The following is a 10197-nucleotide window of genomic DNA, read 5'->3' as shown; positions in this document are numbered from 1 at the left end:
CATAATTTATTTAAATCTCTACCTTAATGATTCCTTGGCTCCTAGGTTATAGATTGCGCGAAAAGCCCTCTTCTGCAGCACAAATATAGTTTGGATAGCGGCTGCGTTGCCCCACAGCACAATACCGTATGACATTATACTTTGAAAGTAACTGAAATATACTAAGTGAGCCGTATCAACATCGGTACGTAATCTAATTTTCTTAAACGCGAATGCCGCAGAACTCAGTCTACTCGCCAATCCGTTAATATGGGGCCCCATTGCAACTTGGCATCAACAGTAAGGCCAAGAAACTCAGCAGAATCAATTGGATCTATTGATTCCCCGTTGATGAGCACATCGGCTTTTACATTTTGTACATTTGGTTTGATGAAGATTGTTTACGCTAAACCAATGTACTATATCAGCTATAGCATTGTTTACATCGTCGTACTGTACCTGTTTTCTATTAATTTTAAAAACTAAGGAGGTGCCATCCATATCCATAACATGTTTGTTTCCAACAAGAAAGGGCAAGTCATTTATATAGGTGAGAAACAGAAAAGGTCCAAGAATTGATATCCGAGGGAGACCCATACCAACCGAGACCCCAGGAGACCTTTTTTCTTTAACACAACCCTCTGAATTCTATTGTTAAGATAAGAAGTCAGAAGGTCGAGCGCACATTCTCAAATTCCATAGTGATAAAGTTTCCAGACCAGAGTCTCATGTTGAACACAATCAAAGGTTTTGGATAAGTCACAGAAAATCCCTAAGTCATCCCGTGACTCTTCCCAGGCTTCATAGATATTCTTAATAAGCTCAATACCAGCGTCTGTAGTCGAGCGACCCCTCGTGAATCCACATTGTTTACTATGAAGCAGATTATGTTTGTTAAAGTGTTCTAATAATTGATTTAGAAAAAAATTCTCAAATATTTTGCTCAGGGTAGGTAGAATTGAAATTGACCTATAGTTGTTGGGGTCTGAAAGACTACCAGATTTAAATATTGGAATAACTATACCACGTTGGACCCAACTATTAAATATTAAAGCAAGATAAGGTGCAATCCCATCAATAATCGAATTTATCACCTTTAGAGAAATATCTTTAGAGAAATATAAATCAGCCGTTTTCTTGATGTCTAGTGTAATTTCAGTAGTTCGGGATGGCTAAAATAATATTATCGTTTTACAATGATGCTTCAATGTCTCTATCTTTTGTTAGAATGCCCCACGCTATAGTCCAATTGTTTTATAATGACAGCTCAATAATATTTAAAATAAGAAATAGTGTTACATGCCAGTATTAAATGCTACGCCATATAAAATAATATTAATTACAGTTTTACAAATTATTCATCAATTAATTACAATAATGGTAAGTAAATTCAATAGCTCCTGCTATATTAATAATATGCAATAATAATGTGATATAAATTATGATATAGAATCAAATGTCATAAAACCGTATTGAAGGCTAAGCTTACTCTCGTAACACTAGTGACTTAAAGGCGCGTATGGGCACCGTGCGTAGCGATGACTCTGCCATCTCGTGACTCATATTCAAAACTTTTACCCTCAATTTCAGAAATTCTACTGTCAAACAACGGAAAATATTTCTGAATTATCGTGTTAATTTTTGATCTATCGAAATGTGTTGTTGTATTTCTGGATGCCGTAATACATCCAAAAACAACTTTAAGGGTGTAAAATTTTACTATTTCCCTACTAATAGTACTCACATGCCATGGCTTAGGGATAAAAGAGTGAAATGGATAAATGCAGTTATAAAACACACGTAAGTATACCTTCAAGTATTTAAAAAGTACTATTTGATTTTAATGATATAAAAATCACCAATTTTGTGGGTAACTGTTATGGAAGACAGTTTAATTTTCATCGATCGTTGAATCTAACCTATAACCGTTGTTTCTTTTAGTAGATATCCAAATAACTGGTTCCCATCTAAAAATACCGAAATCCTCAACACCCCTCGTATGTACTTACAATTTTTCCAGTTACTACTGTTTCTTGTTCTTGGCCAACTGTTTCTGTGACATCGAAAACATGTCCTGACTCGAATAGCTTCTGGCCTTTTAATACCTTTTGACCACGCTGCCGATCATTGTTAATTGGTAAAAAACCATGTTTTATAATTTTGATCAATGTAAAATCATATTTACAGACTTGACAGCTGCCAGCCTGCCACCAATGTGTCTGGGAAGTTTCTTTTTTTACTCGCACGGTGTCTCTACTTTCGGGATTATAACGCCCTTTATTGTTTCTGCACGGTGCCTATTATGTCATTGGGGCTTACAAGGGTAAAATTAAAGTTAGATTTGCAAGCTCTTACATTTTCTTTCATCAATGACTCGGCAAAATCTGGAGAAGAAATAAGTAACTTATTAAATAAATAGTAAAGTAGTAAATAGTCAAAAACTGTAGCAACTTCCTTTTGACTATTTACTACTTTACTATTTATAATTCAGGCTCAATTCGGAGTTGCAACTGCCAACTCTACCAGTTTCCCAATTAATAATTTTCCAGGTCATTTTTATCTTGTCATGTGCATTCTTAATTTTATTTTTTATAGTTAAAGATTTAGCCAAAAAGCACACTTTTTTAAATAATTTTGAATAGTTACTTACATAATTGGTAAAAGTGGCACTATGATTGTACGTCCTTTCATTGTAAAGCTCATACATTCGTTGTCTACTTTTATGAATTCCAGAAGATTGTGTTCATCCAAAATGCAATTCGTTTTTCTTTAATGTCGTTATTTGATAGTAACTTTAGTACCACGCACCTATCATCTATTGGTAAACTTTCAATTTCATCGTCAATATTTGGTTCAGAGGCTATCATTTCGGCTAACATTGAATGTACAATCTTACCCGTGGAAGCGGTGGCTGTCGGGCAAGATGTATCTACTATACCTTCACATTCCTCATAAATTGCTCTTAAATTTTGAGGAAGGGATAGCGGAAGAGGATTTATTTTTAATTTTTATTTGTGAGGATGCGATAATGGTTGAGGTACCCAAAATATTGAGGACTATGCACTTTTGCACTATGAGGAAGCGGAAGAGGAATCCTCAGCACTACTTCTACTACTTCTACTTCAAAATGTTGTATATCCTCATAAAATCCCATAAAAATATATATTTTGGCAAAATTAACAACTTTTCTTGTCCGTAAATGAAATTATAATTTTATTACCGCAAGAAACGCTGTCAGTCATTTTGGTGACGTCACGTCTATATAGAGGGATACAGGAACTTCTTCGTGAGGATAATAGTAAGAATATAATTCTGCGTTATTCACAGTAGAACACATTGTGTGTGCTGTGCTCTGTTATAGAGAGTTTCTTAGATTCCCTTATTGATACTTATTTAAGCTATATTACAAAATGTATTATTAACTTAGCTATTGAACTGTTCCTATTTCTAAATTTTATTTTAAACTAGCTATACCCGCCCACTTCGCTGGGCATTAGTCGCAGAAAAAAATATTTAATTTTTCATTTTGTAATTAATTACTGATCATCAACAATGTTCAAATAATAAAGAAACAAATAAAGAGAAAAAAACAATCGAGATCTAATCAAATTCTTAAAAAAAAAAATAATTTTCGTCATCTATTTCATCTTCTTCAATTATGTTCTCGATAGGCTGCAGATTGGTCATAACACCCATAAACTTATACGATGTTATACCATCATCATCATTTCAGCCGTGATACGTCCACTGCTGGACATAGGCCTCCCCCAAAGATCGCCACAACGACCGGTCTTGTGCAGTCCGCAACCAGCGTCTTCCCGCGACCTTCACCACGTCGTAGGACCACCTCGTGAGGGGCCTACCCGTATAGATGTACAATGAAATTTTTAATTAAATTTATATATAAAATTTTGCATCAAACCAACACGTCCTCTTTTAACCGGTTCTATCGAATATCGTTGTTATTACATTTACAACCTTGTCAATACTTGCGAACGTACGTCAAAGCATCCTGAGCATATTCGTGAATATGTGATGACTTCCACTGTACGAAGATCTTTGTCCAATATCAGCAGCTACTTTATCATTCGATATTGTTCTTCTATTATCTTTATATATTATTATAGTTATCTTGTAAACAAATGTACTCTTTGGCTCAGAGTTTTGATTGGTTGTATCGAATGTAGTTTAATCGTTCGTTCTCGTCCATAGCGTACATGTCAGCAATGAATTGTTAAAACAGTTGACGACACTTCAGAATATGGTTAGATTGATTATCTCTAATCATTATACGATATGCAAAAAAATCTATACAACTATGTATTGTCTTCGATGTCACAGAGCCTGTCGTGAGAATATTTTGATACAGTCCGAGATGATATCCATCTTCTGCTCGCATAAACATAATTGGATAATCGTAATAATTGTCATACGATTGATGTGTTTAGGCGACACCTTGATTGTTTTTGTGTCGCTTAATGATAACAATACCTCGTTTTGTAATTTCTGTGCCGACAACTGCAGCTGTCTGTGACTTCAGGACTACTGCAGCATTAAAATGCCTTTCATGCTCCGCATTCAATGGCGTTCTATCTGCATTGATAATGACTTTGAATCATTTGTTGTTTCACCTTCTAGAGCAGTTTTAAAATCTTTAACTAAACATTTATTTTCATAAAGCATACCTAATCCTAAATTTAGCGATGATTTTTCGATTCGTTGTGGTACTGAACATTCATAGAAGATCGATCTTTTTCTACGTTGTCCATGGAAAAAATGTCCAGAAATTGGAGATTTTATTTAGATACTGGAAGTTGTGAACCAATCATATGATACACTTTAAAAGTAGGATCGAATTTATTGTATTGTACAATATTTTTTGCTCCAAATGATGTCATTTCAAAGCAAGAATTGTAATTTCTAATATGCTTAAGGAAATATTCAGACTCCTCAGTAGTTCTCGTAACGTAGATAAGGAGAGGTTCTGGTGGTTCAACCAGTTGTGATAAAAACATTTTGCCAGTGGAGTAGCACTACATCAGCAGTTTATTTTAAACATCATAACGTGACAATATGGGCATACTATATTCATTGAACCAATGATCACATGGGGATTTATCGAGATTGGTTCCAGTTCTTGACATAGTCTATTTTAATCGTTGATCATCCATTCGTTTGGCTAGCCCGTCAGGTTTTTCAGTCGTTTGTCAATGATTTTCATTTTTTATTTATATCATATTTTATACTTATCGGTTGATCGGCATAAAAATGCATCGTGATACTCGTAATCTGTTGGTTATTGTGAATGATACGGATGAAATAATCACTTCCTCCGTAAAAAAATACTTGTACATACTCATTTTCATGACAACCGGTTGAACGGTGTAGATATATTTATATCCCAGCGCTACTCGGTGGCGAGTTACATCAATGGGCATAGCATAATCTCTTTATTCATTTAATCTTAATGATCAATCAAATAGTTTCTGAGTTTATCAATGACACACATACAAACACATCCACATTTGTATATAGATAGCCTATCATTTGCGCAAGCACATATTTTTTCTGTATACCAACATCTTTCCCGACAAATCGACTTTATATAGATAGCCTATCATTGCGCAAGCACATGTTTTTCCTGTATACTAATTTTTATAAAGATCGTTGTAGCTGTTCTCGAGTTTAAGCAGAACATACAGACAGACAGACATAAATTACAAAAATGATAAAAATTATGTCAGTTAATCATAAAAAGACCATTTATACGAATTAAGACAAAAAATAAGTGTACAGACAGACTCTAGAGATTTATATAGTAGTATAGATTTAGTGTTCACGTGCGATAGCTTTATCATTAGCGTATTTCATGTATAACTTTGGTGTTTCTATACCGATTTCTATGATTCTTTAATATGGAATAGTAAATACTATTAACTTTTTAATTTTGGATGATTGAGGGTGTTATAAATGTAGGAATAGTCAAATATAATCAGAAAGCTTCGAACTACTACGCTATCGGGAGTGTCACGTTTTATTGTGAGTCAACCGTAAAAGATAGACATAGGCTGTCATGGGATATTTTTTATGTAATTTTAAGGAGAACATTTCCGTAATACATGATTTCTGTGTACCTTTAACCATTAAGGCTGTACACGCGACGGAAGCTTAAAATAGGGGTAATTTCTACCTTTTTCCCAACATTTCCCTTCACTGCTCTGCTCCTATTGACTGTAGCGTGATAAAAGCTATACTATAACCAGCTCAGGAGTATGAAAAATAATTGTACCAAGTTTCGTTAAAATCCGTTGAGTAGTTTTTGTTTCTATAACGGTTATACGGACAGACAGACAGACAGACAAAAATTTTACTGATTGCATTTTTGCCATCAGTATCGACCCCTTTTCAACCTCCGATAGTTATTTTGGAAAAATATTTCATGTACAGAATTGACATCCCTACAGATTTATTATAAGTATAGATTTGTATTAAGTAAGTCATTTAAGTAAGTACGTTTTTTTCATTCGTTGTTATTTTTAGTTAATTTTGTGGGAATTTTAAGAGCGACCTTTAGTACGAATTCGTTCATGTTCGACTACGAATTTCCACTAGCGTCCTTTCTAGTCATTTTATTTCGATTGATTTGAAATAATTTCCTTCTTTTTATACATTTTTGGAAAGCTAAGAAGAACAAGTTTCATAATGATATTTTTAGTTTTTAAGGCATTTTTGAGGAAAAAAAGTCAAAAAAATATTGAAATAAATTCGTTTTCCGTCTCGCATTTTTAAATTTGGACATATAATTATTATTTAAATATTGGCAAATATCTAGTGTTTAATCGTTTTTATAAAACAAATGAAAAGAAAAATAGATTTTAATTGATACTTTTTTTTAAAATAAATTTTTGAAGTCGCATTTTTGACAAATTTTGAAAAAGGCTAAAAAACGTGATAACTCAAAAATGGTTCACTTTTGGATTATGCATATGGGGTTAAAATTATTGCAAATAGTCACCCCTATCACCTCCTAATGGATATACGTCGAGTTACCAATAACCCTGTATATAACAGTCTATTATCATGAACACGACAAACCGATACCGTGGAAACCGGAAGCGAAATACCTAGGGGTCACCCTAGACAGTAGAATAATTTTCGAATCACCCATAACCAGAGTCAGAAACAGAGCAGCGTTCGTACTAGGAAGACTGTATATGATGTTATGCGGGCGGAGTAAAATGTCCCTTTGAAATAAGACGACACTATACAAAGCCTGCATTCGTCCTATCATGATCTATGCGAACCCTGTCTTTGCACATGTTAAAGAGACGCAAATTAAAAGATTGCAAACCATCCAAAACCGATTTCTCCGCATTGCCACGGACTCGACCTACATAAGGACTTCGACATCGATTCGATCGCGAAGCATCTCAAAATACTATCGACGGCGTATTTTGAGAGAGCTAAAAAACACAGCAATCCACTGATTGCTCAATCGTGTCAGTACACCTTTCGCAGAGGTAATTTTCCAGATAGACTCAGGCGACCTATGAACGTCCTGAATGACGTAGACCATAGCTTCACTATCGCAAACGAGCCACTTAGCAATGTCTCGGAGGCGGCCGAGACGTCAGTAAATTCATTCAGTGCTTAGATTCACTCCCCACCGACTTCGTTCTGAGCCGCGGTGCGATCTCATAGGAGACACGCTCAGGACGAACTTTAAATTCGAGCCCAGCGCTCAACCTTAGGGCATTAGTTCTCGCCGGAAAGTCCGGTGACGCTGTAAAGGCCAGTAGGGCCAATAGCAATACTTCACACAAAAAAAAATGAACACGACCAGCATTCTGCTTTTACAAATCCGGCTTGCTTTTTAATAAATAAATACGTACAAATAAAATTCACTTATATATTTTTTTTAATTTAATGTTAAAGTAAATTCTTGAAGTTAAAATTGAGAGATATAGTTTAGCTGTTATTAATTTAACACTGAACTGACCGTATTTGCCGCTCTAAAGTCACCCCATGGCGGCTCGTGTTTTAGGTCACGTGACATGTAGATTCAAAATTACGACTTTTTAATTTAGTGTAATAAAGTGCTTTAATGACACAAAATCAGAATTTTTAAGTATATTTCTATATAATCTTTAAGTTTTATTAACTTTCATAATTTATTTTTACCACCGAAAGTACCCTATGCTTTCCTTGCAGGGCCTTAGTGGGAGTGGGAGGCAGTCTTCGTAACTTCTTGAATGAATTCTCAGGCATATATAACTAAGCAGCAAGAGAAGGGCTAGAATTGAGAATCTAAGGAAATAAAAAGGAAATGTTGAAAGCTTTGATAGCCACGGCTTTGATAATCTAGTTTAAAGGATTTAAGTAAGTTCGGGTGAAGGGAATAGGGTTCCTGATCAGGATGGCCGTACCTGCATACCCATCATCCCTCAAATCCCTCAAAGGCAAAACCCGGTATCCTAAATCAAGAACCGTGAATTTATCAGAGACTTCTCTGTTTCTTTATCAGAGATTTATCAGAGATTTTTACTCATTAATTTACTTTGTGGGCTACCTGGCAAGGATCGAGGTAGTTGTGAGTGTGCTATTGTTACGATATAACGCAGCCGAAGCTGCTGCTAGGCACTGATAGTGGCTTCACACACAAAGATGATCGCATTTCTCGCTAATACTGGTCGCTGTCCTCAGCAAAGACGTTTGAAAGACGACCCGTGAGACCGCAGAGTAAGAGTGGTGTTCTAGTTTTTTTTCTTTTTCTGGTTTATTGAATTTTCAAAAGTTAAATTAGTCTTTTAATATTTTAGTGCTTGCAAACAGCTGTTATGTTGAGTGAATAAGTCTACCCACCTATTTTTGTTATAAAAGATCAAGCGCCCGCCGGTATCGACAGGATTGGTCGAGACGTCGTCGGAGCGATCGGACCGCCTCATATTGGAATAAATCAGAGAAGAAAATTCCCTGAGTTTAATTTCAAACCTCCGAGGATGGATAAAGATCGAAACCTTGACAATCGTGACGTCAGCTATTTTGACGTCATGTTTTTTTAAAAACGGGCTCGGACATGCTGCTTCGTTATATAAATAACAGACTAATTTAACATATTACTTCAATTTAAGACCACTCTGTACATATGTGGTTAAAAATTCGTGGGCCAGATCCACCAGACCGCTCGTAAAGCTCATTCTCGGCCAGGAGTATTAAGAACTTTCCAGATATAAACCACTGTTCGCCTCGGCCGGGAATCGAACCCGGGACCTCGTAGTGTGAAGTGTAGAAAACCGGTGTACATACTGCTCGACCAAGGAGGTCTTCAATATACGAAATTGTTACTTCTCTTTCAATCCTTAGTGGTAGAATATCCGAAAATCCTTAAAAATTATACCCTCTCATTTCTAACCAGTACCTTAATAAATAAAATTTTAACAAAAAGAAAAACCGACTTCAAACTTAACAGTATTTTAAAACAAATTAAAATGCACTAAAAAGTAATAAAAATAATTGCATATTTAACACATTTTTGAGAGTCCTCCTAGGTAAAATGAAATGAAAAATATTAGACTTCTTAAAAGTCGATTTACGATTATATAATGTAGTTATAGTTATTGTTATATTTCGCTTTCTCTGTCCCTATATCTTTAAAACTACGCAACGGATTTTGATGCGGTTTTTTTTAATAGATAGTGTAATTCAAGAGGAAGGTTTGTGTATATAATAAATGAACAATATAGTAAAGAAACACTGACAATTTTAGAAGTTTGCAATGTGATGTCGTAAATAAACAAATTCTTTAGTATATTTAGTATCAGTATTGTACATGAGAAGTCGGGGCGGGTCGCTAGTTGATTATAATATTCGATTATGACAATTACATGAACATAACCACGTTCCGGAAGGTGATTCAAATATCCAAGTAACCCATAAATAAAAGATTCGACCGAGTATTGCTAACGTGCTCCTCAGAATTGTTCCGTTCCCTCCCGTTCCCTTAATTTGTCATGGATCCTGTGCTCAGAACCTTACCAAACTTTCACCAAACTACCCTTAAAGTATATCCTTTATAATAAAAAAAAGAATCATCAAAATTGGTAAATGTGATTTTGAGTTATTCACCTATTTGTCGCGCATATACATAATGCAAATTTAAGACTTATGTCGTTTTCATACGGATACCATCATCGGAAAAAAATATGGGACCCCACGGGA

This window comes from Vanessa cardui, chromosome 5 (genome assembly GCF_905220365.1).
Source record: "Vanessa cardui chromosome 5, ilVanCard2.1, whole genome shotgun sequence".
Lineage (NCBI taxonomy): Eukaryota > Metazoa > Arthropoda > Insecta > Lepidoptera > Nymphalidae > Vanessa > Vanessa cardui.
Note: the sequence above shows the minus strand (reverse complement) of the source record.